The sequence below is a fragment of the Thermobia domestica genome, chromosome 13, assembly GCF_964235325.1.
Source record: "Thermobia domestica chromosome 13, izTheDome1.hap1.1, whole genome shotgun sequence".
NCBI classification, from domain to species: Eukaryota; Metazoa; Arthropoda; class Insecta; order Zygentoma; family Lepismatidae; genus Thermobia; species Thermobia domestica.
Window position 1 is genome coordinate 10,351,599 of NC_137466.1, and position 14,226 is coordinate 10,365,824.

The window sequence follows — 14,226 nt, forward strand, 5'->3', positions numbered from 1 at the left end:
GTTTTGTTGGGCTCGGGGTTTCAAGCCATGGTGGGATATTGTTAGCGTGCTATTCGAGTAATCTATGATGGCGTTATGAGCTCGTAAGAAATCATTTCCAAGTATAATTGGAAAGCCTTTAATTGGTATTAGTCTAAAAAGTAGTGTGTATTGTTTATCGGCCAAGAAAATTTTAGAGAAACAGCTTCCGTCAAATGAACTGGGTTGCTGGAGATACCATTGAGTGTAGTATCCAGAGAAAACCGTTTAGCTGCCGTAGGCAATTTGTCAACAGGAAAGAGGGAAGTCTCAGCTCCGGTGTCTAGACAAAATTTATAAGTTCGTCCGTAGGTGGAACCTGATATAAAAGCTAGTTCATGGTGATAGATAATGGGTAGGTTGAGAACCTGAGGGCTAGGTAGGGCCGCGGGGTTAGAACTACAACGCCCCGTGGGAGTTAGGAGTTTTTTGGATCGGATGGAGGTTGAGTATTGGGGAGCGCGGGGAGCGAGGCTGGAAAAAGGAATCCGGGATGGGCGACTGGGGCGTAGGAATAAGAACTGTATGGGTTGAATGGGAAAGGAGGGATAAAAGGATGTTGAAAGGAAACTGCGCGGTGATTGGTTCGCCTTTGGAAAGGGCGTTTAGAAGGACGGGGTTGATGATTGCGTTGAGGATTGGTTGTGTGTGGGAGTGTAGTGTTGGAGGTAGGGTGTGAGGGACAGGTTATAGTGGACTGACATTTACAAGTTGAGTCTGGGGGGTGAGGTGAAGGAGATCGTGGAATTTGGGTACAGGAGGGGCAGCGGTGAGAGCAAGGTTGCGTCGGGATTCGATCGCGTCTAGATTTACGGGAAGCGTTCGTTTGACGGGAATTGTGAGGGGAGAGGTCACGGCGATCGTGAGAGTCAAAGGAAGAATCGCGACTGCGGTTCGGAGTGGAGGAGGTAGAATGCGGAGAGCGGGACACGGTGGGAGGTTGGGCAAAGGCGACTACGGGTGATGGGGAGGAGGCGGAGTGGGAATTAATGTGAGTGTGAACCTGGAGTTGAAGGTTTTCGAGTTTAGTAGCCAAATCGTTCAATAATTCTTCATTAGGGGAAGGTGAGACTGTATAGGATGGCGTAGGTGGGGAGGATGGTAGGGGAGGCGAAAGTTGCGCGAGGCGTTTTTTCGCCAGATGATCAGCGCGTTCCCGCAGCGTAGCGGCCTTAACAAGTGCAACAAAATCTGTAATGGTGTGCTGTGAAAATTCAATTATGAATTGAGGCAGCATGCCTGTGATAGTATCGGCGAGGAAATCGTTAAAGGGCTGATTCGGTATAGCTTTATCAGCAAGGTACTTCTTTTCATAAATATAATGTGTTAGAGGTTCATCGGGTTGTTGAACTCGTGAACGATATACCTCAATAGCCGAAAGAGGTACTCTCTGCGGGCCGAAGTGCTGAAGAAATTGTTTTTTGAGTTCAGACCAGGACAGAGAAGACAGAGAAGATGAGTTTGTTTCGTACCAGTACAACGGTGGGCCAGCTAAACAGAGCACAAAGATAGAGGCTTTCTTCTGATCAGACCAATTATTAATGGCAGCTAGACGTTCAAAATTAGTTAAGAACAGATCAACTTTTTCATGGGGGGCTGCAGAAAAAATTTCAAGTGGAACGGATTGCATCATGAAAGGGTTGGAGTATTGGGGCGTGGTCTGTGAGGAAGTAATGGGAAGGGACGTTGAGATGGGTGGGGAGGATGGAGAAGAGCCAATAGGTGGTTGGGGGTGGGAGTTAAACGGTTAGTTAAATTTGAACGGCGATGGTTAGGCATAGTGCAACGTAAAAGGAAACATGAAAACAAACCAGACTATTAAAAAAAGAAATATATAGGAAAAAATTATGATATTGCTATGGTGAGTATGAGCTGTGAATTAGGATCTAGTTTACGCCGGGGAGCTATGTTTCGAACCTTTAAATTATCTTTTCAATCCTCAAAAGAGACAATTACAGAAACTACTTAAGTATCAATGTTGTCTACTGAAAGGAATTATTTTAATTTAGACAGTAACTGGTTTATTGGCTATTGTATTACAGGTAGTATAGTGAGTTACAGTAAGTTATCCCCTCACGGGATACCGACTTTGCTACCCAAATCCACAGCTCATAAATCAGAGAGAGGATAGAGAAAATGACTTACACTGCAGGTTTCAGTCCCATACTCCAGGAAGGTCAGCTCTTCAATCACTTTGTCGAGAAGATTCACTGCGAAGAACGGCGATGAGAGTAAGAGTGAGTGTGTGAGATGCCCCCGCTGCTCCCACCCACCTTTTTATTTGAAATTTTATCTTTGTTTTTTCGTTTTATCTAGTTACTAAAACACTTTAATAGTCATTTATTTGAAGGTTGGGTGTTAGCATGCGGGGTCAGGTTTTATTCGGTTGCATACTGGTTTCCGTCGTTTTCAGTCATTTCCATATCTTGAACTGTTTTTAATGCTTAGAGATAACAAAGAAAAATATTTATGTTTGTCCTTCCTGGCGGGTACGTGACAGCTGATACGTTGTATCAGAAAAGTAGTAGCCCGCTTAACACCAGTAAGGTGTGCAATACGTTGGCCTACTTCTTTGATGAAATTGAGCCCTTCAAGGCCCCAAATGCCGCTCGATTTAATGGCTACGGCACGAACATATATCTATCGAGCAGATCTTTATATTTTCTTCTTTTCTCGCATTCTCTGCGGGCTGCAATAGCTCCTTCTCGAGATGAAGAAAGAGTGAGGTTAGATTACGCGAAAGGTCAGACAGGTGAAATCCCAGAGAAGAATCCTTCCCCTCTTCCATGGTACCAGCGTCATGCCATCTGGTCTTTTGCCATCAGATCTATTACACCCCACAGGTTCACGAACAGATGGAACTTTCGCCGATGTGAGTGCTCTCCAGATAATGTCATTCATGTTCGAATGCCTCACATGTCTTCCGGAGCTACTTATACAAGACAGACCGTGTAGACCATTCTGCTTCACTGATGCACCACATTTAGAGCAGTTGTGTGATTTACAGATGTCTACTCCTAGTCGAAGTGCAACTGCAATACGAAAATTTTCGTTTGGAAGGTGCAGTCCTAGGGTGTGTGAAGGTAATGCCTGTAGCCAAGCACCTGAAATTGATTATGAGGAGGCGAGAAGTCTAGCCTTATCCTCTTGACTGTCTGCTTCTTGTAATAACACTGATTGATATAATTTGATGATTGGCTTGTCCCAAATTAATTGCGAACTTCTGCCCGTTATTTCAGGAGGGCTTAAACCAACTAGGTTAGACCAGTCATATGCAGTCTTGGACATCAGATTCTATGTGAGGCTCATTCAGTTGGTTCAGGTGTCTGAATGTGAAGGGTGCTTCTCCTTAAGTGCTTCTAAAACAGATGCATTAGGTGTGGCGATGATATCTTCAGAAATTAGTAATCTGACTGCACCTCTTATGTCTCCATCGTTGAGTTTGTTTTCGACTCTTTTGGTGTTAAAGGATGTTGAGTCAGAAGAATGTTGAGATTTTCGTTTGTATTTTTTTGAATAATCATGGGGTAACGCATCTTGGTGAGAATCATCCCATTCGCAAACTCGTTGCTTGACCCAAGTCGTTAAGTTGTTAATTTGATCTGATTGTGACGGAACATTGAGTACTGCATATGGGAATAATAACAGATCCATCCATGCGTCTAGGTCGTTTCTGTTTACAATACGACGGATGACGTCATAAAGAGAAGTAGCTACAGATGACCGAGCACCTCTTGGGACTCTTCTTAGTAAAGGAACGGAGGATTTTAGTTCGGCTATTAGGTTGCAAAAGTAGGAGATCAGATGTTTTTCGTTGTGATTATCGCATTCAATTCCATTTGATTGAAGAAAGATTATAATTTAGAGATGACTTATGTTTTGATGTGGAAGGCTTACTTTTTTTTACGGAGAGTTTGGTGACTTTTGCTAATGTGGATAGCAAGTCCTCTTTGATTGGCCAGATGTTTTTTACAATGAGGGCAGGATACATATTTTTCATCGTATGAAAAATTATCTAATTCATTGTTGTTTGTAACTGACACGCTTCCAATGTCAGAAACTTCCTCTATATTGTGACTCTCCTGGCAGCAATCATTGGAGATTAGATGATTTACGTCATCATAACTTTGATCAAGCCTCTGCTGGTGAGCCGCTACGCTGCGCAAAAACAATTCTGGATTTTTATATTCCTGAACCGACTCCATCCACCATTGTTGATTACAAAATAAAATATAATTTTAATCACTTAAACAATAGAAAATTTTAAATCTGTTTAAAATAACAATTTAACGGTTTTTTAACGAATTGGAAAGAAAATATAACATAGAATCAAAGTTTAAATTATAAAAACACCTCAATAGTGAAAAATATGGTTTATGAAAAAGCACTCCTCCGGAAGCACATCTCTTTCTGCCCACACAGATACAATTCACAAACGCGATATATATCACCTAATCCAACTAATTTCGCGGAGCACACTCACTCTTTTCAACAACAACAATCTTTTTTATGTATGTGCAGATGTAAATTAAATATTAAACTGAAAATACTGCTATTGATCTAAAATATTCCAAATAATTTCTGTCTCTCTTTTTTCCTCTTCTTTTTCTCTAGAATTTTGCGACCCCTTAGCCTACTTTGGCGCCCGGGACCGTCTCACCGCTCGTCCTTCACACGACAGGCACTGTATGGACTGCAGATTGTGGGCCATTCAGTAAAATATGAAATTTAGGAAATCTCCAATAGTCAAATCAAATACAATTCTACAAGTAACTCATCTCGCAGGACACCAACGCATGTATTATGTTCAGGTCCGCAACTAGGGTTTCTGTCACCGGGGGCAAACACACAATTCGCCCCCCCCAAGGTTTAGTCGAAAAGTATCACTTATGGATTGCAACTGTAAATAACATTCTTAATGAAACCAGTTATATCGATTTTTAAGTACTTTAACCCTCCAATACGCGCGCGGGCTACCATTGTAGCCCAGCGTTTTTATTTTCCTTGCCGCAAAGTAATTCGAGATGATAACTCAAAGGGTGTCTGTGTACCTTTCTATCAACTATCATTCTGCGTGTTTAGGGTGTGGTCAAACGTAAAATCGAAAGGATCTCATTGTTATTCTGCTTGAAAGTAGCCCGCGCGACTATTGATGTCACGGGTGTTCCAAAGCGTCAAAGTTTTTTCATTATAGTTTGAGTGTTGATCAAATGGTCAATGAGTTTGTAAAATGCCAATTCTGATGAGAAATGTTTTTAAAACCAATATTTACGATCCAAAATCATTGAGAACATAACAATGCAACAATGAAAAGCTTATTTTTATTTCTGTAAATTTTTCGGTGTAATCCTTTGATGTGGAGAAAAGAAGAAAACTTTCCATCAACAATGACGCACACAAGAATTCCACACTATATTGTTATGTGTACCTCTCGAACTTGAGCACTTTCTGTACCTTTTGGGCACCTTTCTGTATACTTTCTCTTTTTGTATATATGCACCTCTAAGGTGCACACAAGTGATAGAAAAAACTGATTCGAGAAAAGCATCTCTCTTTACAGTGCATTAACTAGAAAGTTCATTAAATATGAAAGAAATTGCCTCATAAAATATTAATAAATAGATCAAGATATTTAGATTATTTAATGTATAGTAAATATTATGCATTATACATGATTAATGTAAAAAAAATGATTGAAATTAACAATAAAGCATAATAAAGCATAAGTTGGACTGATAGATAACAATTCAAAATGCCTCGAAAAGCTCTCAAGCAAAACTAATAGATAAAGCTTCATACAGCCTTCACTCGCAAAACCTCTTGGTAGGCGTACAAGAAACAATTAAATACACCGAGGCGTGTAAATTATCTTTTCCGCCACAAAACTGCCCTCTAGTTTAAAAACATTACAGCAATTGCGTAACATTACAGGGGGCGCGTCTGAGCTAAACTCTTCAACCACCAGCAAGCAACAAAAATCGGGAACTTTTCGCCCCCGCCCCTATTGATAACAGCGTTTTAAACTTCAGAGCTGTTCTCAATGGAATTATACAAACAAACAGCTCCTTGTGGTAGGAAAAGAAAAGGGGGGCGGATTCTCTGTGGTCGCCCAAGGGAACAAATGCATGCAATATTAGGTTTTTAATGTATGACATTACACCTATTTAGATGAGACTCTCTCTCTCTCTCTCTCTCTCTCTCTATATATATATATATATATATATATATATATATATATATATATATATATATATATATATATATATATGTATAATCAACGAAAAGAGGTCCCATGGAAAAGGCCAAGTAAACTAGAATAAGTTCCTCAAGGGAAAGGGTGCGATTTTTAAAACAATTGATACATCTTCTTTCCGGCGCCCCCTCCAACCACGCGCCCGGGGCACGTGCCCCCTCTGCCCTTCCCCCTAGTTGCGGCCCTGATTATGTTAGCATTCGTCAAATAATGTATAATTTCTGTAAAGGGAATAATATGAATAAATCCACCATTCCAAGAGTTACTTAGAACAGCCGATCCCTTTGTCCAGGAGATTAATTTAATACCTTGTAGTAGTTACTTAAGTCTCCACCAGTTGGCGAAGTTTTCCACTACTGATTTCTGCTGCAGCAGTGATGCCAACTACAGGAAAATTTCGAAAATAGATGGAAAATTAGACCACAATTTTGCTTATGTGGAGGGAAAGAGAACCTTCAATAAACTGTGAAATGTAAGAACTTTCAATGCTCTGAAAGAAAAAAATATACTTCAGTCGCAAGACGACAATATTTTTCATTGACAGTACAGCAACATCATCCACACAACAGCTACTACCTCACTACGTGAATAACTTACTCAACAATTACAAACATTAGAGACTTCAATTGGTGATTTCAAGTTTCCATATTTAGAAAACTCGATAAACTATTATTGTGGCTTCATTTCAACGCGGAATTTGAAATAATATTTTCTGCTTTAAATGACGTTAAAACATGCGAAAGGAATAAAATAAGCGATGACTCGCTAAATGCAATTTGTGTGGTTAGATCCTCATTTTATTAACCGAAAATATAGACAGAAAATATTAACAATTTGTTACGAGATACAAATTGCGCGATAGCAATGAGTGTAAACGCGAAAGAAGTTTTATTGGTAAGGGAACTGTCTTCGCATTATGTAGAATAACATAAAATAAACAGTGGCGGATGGTGGATTGTGGTTTCGGGTGTTGCAGTACGAAAGATCGCAGACAGAAGATATAAAGTAGACTCATTGATTAAGCCTGGATTACAAAGCATTCGTAAATTTTACGTAACAGCATGTCGAAAATTGTTGAATTTGCTGAACCGCGAATGTGTGGCCGCCCTCCTCCGCAATACCTTCCTAGCTTTTACAGCAAAGGCCAGTTTGGGTTTGAAAGCCGTGTTAGTCGGTTGTATCTTGCGCATTTTGAAGGTCTAATCGTAATTTTTACGAAAGGATGTAAGCACGTTACTTTTTTTTTTTCACAAATTTTCATAAATCTACTTTCTTGTTTTTAACATCAAATGAGTTTTTTTTAACTGTAAACAGTGCAAAGAATTGTGTCATACTATTATTACTATTTCTTGTCTTCGTTGGTGGTGAAACTATGGATGAAGGTGAAAATAATCAAATTATAAAATTGTTGGATGAGATATCTCTTGATGAAGACTGTAATGATACTGTAGTGGAATGCATCCCCATCACTAACCCTATGGCAAACCCTCCTCAGGGAAGAATAAAAATTTGTTTTTTCTGTCTGTCAGTGGAAAGGAGAGTGAGAACAAACTTTTGTAAGCACTGCAGAAAGGCGATGTGTCCTGAAAATAGAGTTGTGTTGCGTAGTGTCTGACAAGGAAAAATGAAAAAGTTTGGAATGACAACTTTCAAGTTTGCACCTAATTACTTTTTTCGAAGTTTATATGCAAAGTGCTACGTTTTTAAGTTGCATTGGTCCTTTTACTTTAGTTATCTATTATTGTAATATCTATAAGACAATTTTCCCACATAAATGTAACTATTTCTTCATGAAGTCATACTTGTAATTCAAGTATACAGCTAGTAAGTTATATACATAAATTTTTACATGTACTTGTTCAATAAAGAATTCCAAAGGCGTCTAATATTATTGTTGACATAATTATATAAACAAGCCCATTTTTAGATTTAAAAAATAATAATACAGACAGAAATAATTTAAAAAAAGCTAAGATTGAGTCGTAAAATTTACGAATGGTTTGTAACCACTTAGGCACAAAATAAGGTTGGTAATCCAGGATTAATCAGCATAACTTTACATGGAAATGCTATGTGACTTCTGAAATTAAATAAAATTCCTTTTTTAAAAAATTAAAAAATAATGCAGAACATTTTATCCGTTAGTCACATTATTTAATTAGTAAGGCCATTCTCCTTTCTTTCATTGGAGAAAATTTGTTTAATACATACCGGTACTGGTTGAACTCTGGTATTCTTATTATCAGGTATTTTCGATGGAAAGCATAACCAATGGTGAGTTGCCTTATCATAAGGTTTTACCTGTATGGCCTTATGAGTAAGTCATATGCCATAAGGCAGTTGCCTTGTTTCAATGTAAGAGTTTAGTAAGAGCAATCAGGTGGGGCTCTACAATGGCTCAGTGGTAGGTGCGTGGGGTCTCTAATTCGATCCCTAGCCAAGTAAGTTTGTGGTGGTCGACATTGTGTCCCTGGGTTTTCTCGGGATACCCCATTTCCTCCCACATGGTTATTCCACCAATTCTCCCATTGTCATTGAATTGCCTTTATCATCCGTCTTCCTTAGCCTAAAGGGCATAAACGTGGGACGTTAAACTCGAAGATTTCGTTTTATTTTCACTAAGGCCCGCTATTCACTATAGGATAGACAATAGGAAATCTCTTATGAGTCAAAATCTTAACATGTATGGCATCAGATCGCAAGTCATTTCTTATGTTCTGAACGATCCTATGAAATTTCTCTTGTTTAGAACACACTTTATTTCAGAAAGAAAATTCCTAAGATTTCGACTTAAGCGATATCAGGTGAGAGAAAATATGCTTTCTTTATTTTTTTAGGGGTGTGCAATTTAACCAATTGACAAACATGGGCGCAATTATCCTATTTTAGATCTCACAAATTTTTGAAGTGTAATATAACTTTGAAAGAACATTTCACAAGGAATCCAAATATGTGGGCGCTGCACCTGAGAGTTTAATATTTCGCGAGAAATGCATGTTGAACTTCTCAAGCACGTAATTAAGTCAGACAATAAAACTCTTCACGTATATGGCACAAAAGGGTAGGATTTCCCACGAGATATGTTGTAACATTTTCCCTAAGATAAATACTAGGATCTATCCTATAATGGAGTGGTTCTCAACCTAATTCCTATCACGATCCCCATTTTATCAAATCCTCTTGACAACGAGCCCCTTATAATTTCTGCTTTGTAATTTGCTTGTGTGGAATTTTTAATATACCTATTGCGAAGATCTCACGATATCCATCTATTTCTATAATAGTAGAATCCATTTTTTGTATATTGTGGATACAGTAACTTCTCTAAAAGCGAATGAATTAAAAGCAAATGGTTTAAAACCGGCAACTTCTTACAACTGGTTTTCTGTAACGAAGGCTTGGACAAGTTCTGGCTGAAGAGGAGAAAAGAATATCCTGGTTTGGTATCTGCTGCTTTAAAAATAATAATTCTATTTGCTACATCATACCTGTGCGGAAGCGGTTTTTCTTCCATGGTAACCATTAAAACAAAGACAAGAAATCGCTTATCAGTTGAAAATGACTTGATAATGTACGTCACGAAGATTGAACCGGACATTGCCGCACTAGTGAAATCACACCATCAGGGCCGTAGTTCAACCCAGGGGCCCACCGGGAAAGTACTTTCTAGGGAGCCCACTCACATGTACGTACTGCACTCTCCCCCGATAATAAAAGGGAATCTGGGAGTGTTACTCGGATCAAGTATGCTAAAAAGTCTTAAAATACAGATTATTATTATTTTTTTAGGACAGTAATTTCTCCCCTGACACTGACTGATCTGACGTAATGTTCAATCCTCCATTCTTCTCTTGCAACTATACAATCATCTGCACAAGCTCGATTACTTCATATCTCCCCCTAAAATAACAATGTCGCACTTGTGCCATTAACCTTTTATAGGCGCCCAGGTGCATATACAAATACATATATAAAACATCAGAAGAAATTTATCTTTGTTCAAATGCAACACTTCTCCTTTGCCCTGTATTAACAGCAGGTTAGTAGGTAGGGGGGTGGGCGAATGAGGTCGTAGTCCCGCGCACTGATGACAAGAGGGTGCCGAACGAGCAAGAAGAAAGAAAAAGTGTTGGAAATGCATAAGCGATGCAGAGTGGCGTTTAAGTAGTAAATGTTTTGTACAGTTTAAAAGTAACTACAGAACAGTATAGCCATTTCCATAATTGGTGCAGTTTAAGTATACGCGTCCAGCCTTATACTCGCGATAATATTTGGTTGCTTTGAGACTTTTTCTTTCTCCTACGTTACCTTACTAAGTGGAGTTCATCACTGTTCATGGAAGTGAAAGAATGGATAAGGATAAATAGCATAATAGATTGATTACAGTAGAGTCTCATTATCCGATGTTTCCTCTTCCCCTCCTCTTTTCTTTTCCTTCTTTCTATAACTATTTTAGAACCAGGAGTCTAAGGATAGCGACCTTGCGGTACTGGGGGCTCTAGCAAGAATTTGGCACACAACTTGCTAGTACAAAATTAATTAATTATTTTTTTTTTTAATTTTGGCAAATCCCATTTAGGATTTTCTCTATTTCATCAACTTCTACGCTATTTTCCATACTTTAATCTGAACTCTTTTCAGTTTTCTGAGGGTCGGATATTTTTATTATTATTATTATTATTATTATTAGAGATTCTAAATTAAGAAACCATACGTCCCTTCCGGTAGTTCCGGGGTCTCCAATGGCGTTGACCGGATACAGTGAATAGTGAGATTTCCATAAAGCCCTTGTCTTTGTGAAAATCTCATTCTGAGCACGTGCTCGTCTCGCATTTGGAGATATATCTTAGATCACGCGTTTAGTAGGCCAGATATAGAGTCTATACTGTATATATAGGTTGTGAAGTCGACGGATGGTCGCATGTTTAAATTCGACTACTTATCTTTGTAGTATCTAGTGTTCTATCTTATTTCTCTTTGGCGCGCCCCTGTTTTCTCTTCTCTAGCTATTTTCCTTTTCTCTTCTCTAGCTATTTTCCTATTCTCTTCTCTAAGAATGTTTTCAACCTCCCCCAATTTTAACTTTACAATTCAACCTTTTAACATATGTACCTTATTTGAACCTGAATATTCAATTGAGATATTGCGAGATACAATTCGTGGAGTTATTTACTTTCGTCAGATATCAAGGGACCGTTTCCACCATTATTTGACCCGCTATAGTCGTGATCGATCGCTTAGTATACAATCTAACTTTGCTTTCGTCTTCCTTCACCATTTTCTGATTGAAGTTTACCGCTATAATATTCATTATCTCCATTTTTGTTTCTAAAAAGTGCCATAGAGATGAGTTTTCGTGTAGATATTTGGGCCCATAAATGTACGTTAAATTTTGAGGTTTTATCACCTAGATGGCAAACTGTCAAATAAATCTTTTGTATCGTAGTTTGGTTTACGTACCTGCCCCAAATCTTAAATGTTCATTAGTTTTGAAATTTTCGAGGATGTTAGCCTTTACTATATTTAGCGGTTATTCATTCATCGTGTAGTCGAATTTATTTTATTGTATGTAGTGTTGCAACCTAAGAATTTTATTAAGCGGGGTAATTAATTTGAAATGGTAAAATAATGATTAAATATATATTTAATTGAAGTATAAATGCGTAATGAATGTAAATGTGATATTGAAGAAAGGCGTATAATTGAAGTACTTTGATAAAGGTGAATAAAGGGTCTTGTTAGCTACCCCGAACGGTTGCGTTGGTTGCTATACTTTCATAAAATTCGACAATTATAAAACGTAAATTCGAAATGTAAAGTAACGTAATAACGTGAAGTGTGAATTTGGAATATACCATTCTGTGTTTAAACATCATCCTTAACCTTGTAATGTGGTTAACTTGTATATGTGTATATTAACATCTCACATTGTCGTACTAATTGTAAATTGCATGTAAATAAGGCAGGTTATCGTACCCCTAAGCTACCATCAAGTTTATCCTTAAATCTATAAACCTGAAATCTCCCCATACAGATTAGATGGCTGTATCTCGATTACACTGTCATATATAAACCTTCGAACCCAAATATTGTTTCCATCCTAGTGATTGTGGTCCTGGTGTGAAGGTGACTTATCTAACACCAATTATCTTTCGACATTGGTAACATAATCTCCACGAATTTACGAAAATGTGGTTCCTTTAAATCGTCCTAATATGACTGCGAGTGTGTGAGTGTGAGATAACATATAATATGATAAGTTGAGCTATTGTTAACTAAGTAACAAGCGACGTAATGGATTGAGTGATTCAGTGAAATCAAAAGCCAATGACAAAAAGTTTTGTCGTTATTAATTTACGAATGGATAGATTATATAAATAAGTCCATAAACTAATGTGTGATAGTTGCACATAAATAAATATTATTCCATGTGTATATCCAAATAGATGCGAATTACGTGCATGGACGCCAAATAGGTGCAATGTGGACACGTTGAAACAGAATGTTGTCAGAAACGACGAGAAAGGACTCGTTTCACAAAATGGTTTTAATCTTATTACTATACGAGATACAATCTGACGTTTCTAATGTCTAATCTATATATTTTTTTTATTTTTTTATTTCCCTTTTATAATATTAAATCTAAAATATATTGACATAATTTAACATCCGCTGTATAATGATATACTAATATGTATACTTATTTGTATGTAGTTAATATCTTCTTCGTGTTTATTCTTAACCCTTTTAAATATACAGGCCATGGCATCAACCTTCGGAACTTGCTTTATAAATCTCTAGTAAAGCTTTTCACACCGTTTTTTTTTTTTTTTTCATTTATTCAAGTATGGAAGCATCAAAGAACATTGTTTTATGGGCATTTAACAGTCACGTGTGCAATGCCTGGGGACAGTGACGTTACAAACAAGGAAGGCGGCTTTTAAAAAGGGTAAATTTTAGAGCATTTAAAAAAAATCGTGACGCATCCCTATTAATCTTAGAAACATAGTTTGTACCTCGTTGGTTTCGTTATAAAGCAGTTTCCAAATGTAGCACTCAAATTTCCCTATTATGTACCAGAAGCGGGAAAATCCCGCCCAAATCGAAAAAAGGTATTTTTTTTTAGGAAAAAATTTGCCTCTTTAAAAAAAAAAAAAATCTCCCCTCAGGGACATATAGACATATTAGAAGTGGTACCCTTGGAAACCTACTCTTATTTGGAACAAAGCGAGATACAAATCATGATCCTAGAGCAAGGTGACCAGAACTTTTACTTTCAAAAACGGGACGCATACGAATCGGCGACGGGGGGGGGGGGGGGAGGGGATGACTTCCACGTTGCATTTTGGGACTCAGCAGTGTTTTCAATTTACAAAATACACAAGGAAGAATGATAACACAGTGTTTCTAAATTAAGTACTACCCAAAAATACTTTTAACTACTTCAACACTCAGAATTCCCACTTGAACCACAGAACACTCAATTCTCATTTGAATATTTAGAAGTTCTAGGCACGGCTGAACCTTCCCAATGAGTGTTGGTACGGAAGAGTGTAGAATTAGCATTGACCATTTATATTTTGAATAATAATTACGGGACACCTGGGTCATGTTTGCTTAAAAACGGGACACTTAGGCATCCCATTTGAGAATCAGAAAAAAACGGGACAACGGTTGAAAATAAGGGACTGTCCCGGCTAAAACGGGACGTCTGGTGACCTTGTCCTAGAGTAAATAGAAATGTGCAAGGAAATTTTCCAATCTTTGAATTCTTGCTTTATATACACATTTTTAGTCAATTAATTTAGTAAAGTATCTACATTATTATCACTATTTATCTCAAAATCATGAATCGTACCTCGTTCTCTTCGGCATGAATCGGCCTTTCGAACGGTATAACTTGCATATCCGTACCAACCGGGGCGCACAGATGGCCCAAAATTTTAAAAAAAGGA

General features: G+C 37.8%; 2 protein-coding genes across 3 annotated transcripts in view; one reads left to right on the top strand and one right to left on the bottom strand.

The window, feature by feature from the left end:
• Window positions 1-2,255, bottom strand: part of LOC145667490 (uncharacterized) — a 106,454-nt gene extending 104,199 nt beyond the window's left edge. Inside the window, exon 1 of the mRNA XM_081734967.1 lies at window positions 2,164-2,255. The gene's annotated coding sequence lies outside the window, so the exon portion shown is untranslated. The remainder of the gene's footprint in view (window positions 1-2,163) is intronic.
• The window catches only part of LOC145668015 (uncharacterized), a 92,337-nt gene that overhangs the window by 7,612 nt on the left and 70,499 nt on the right, over window positions 1-14,226 (top strand). The window lies entirely within an intron of this gene.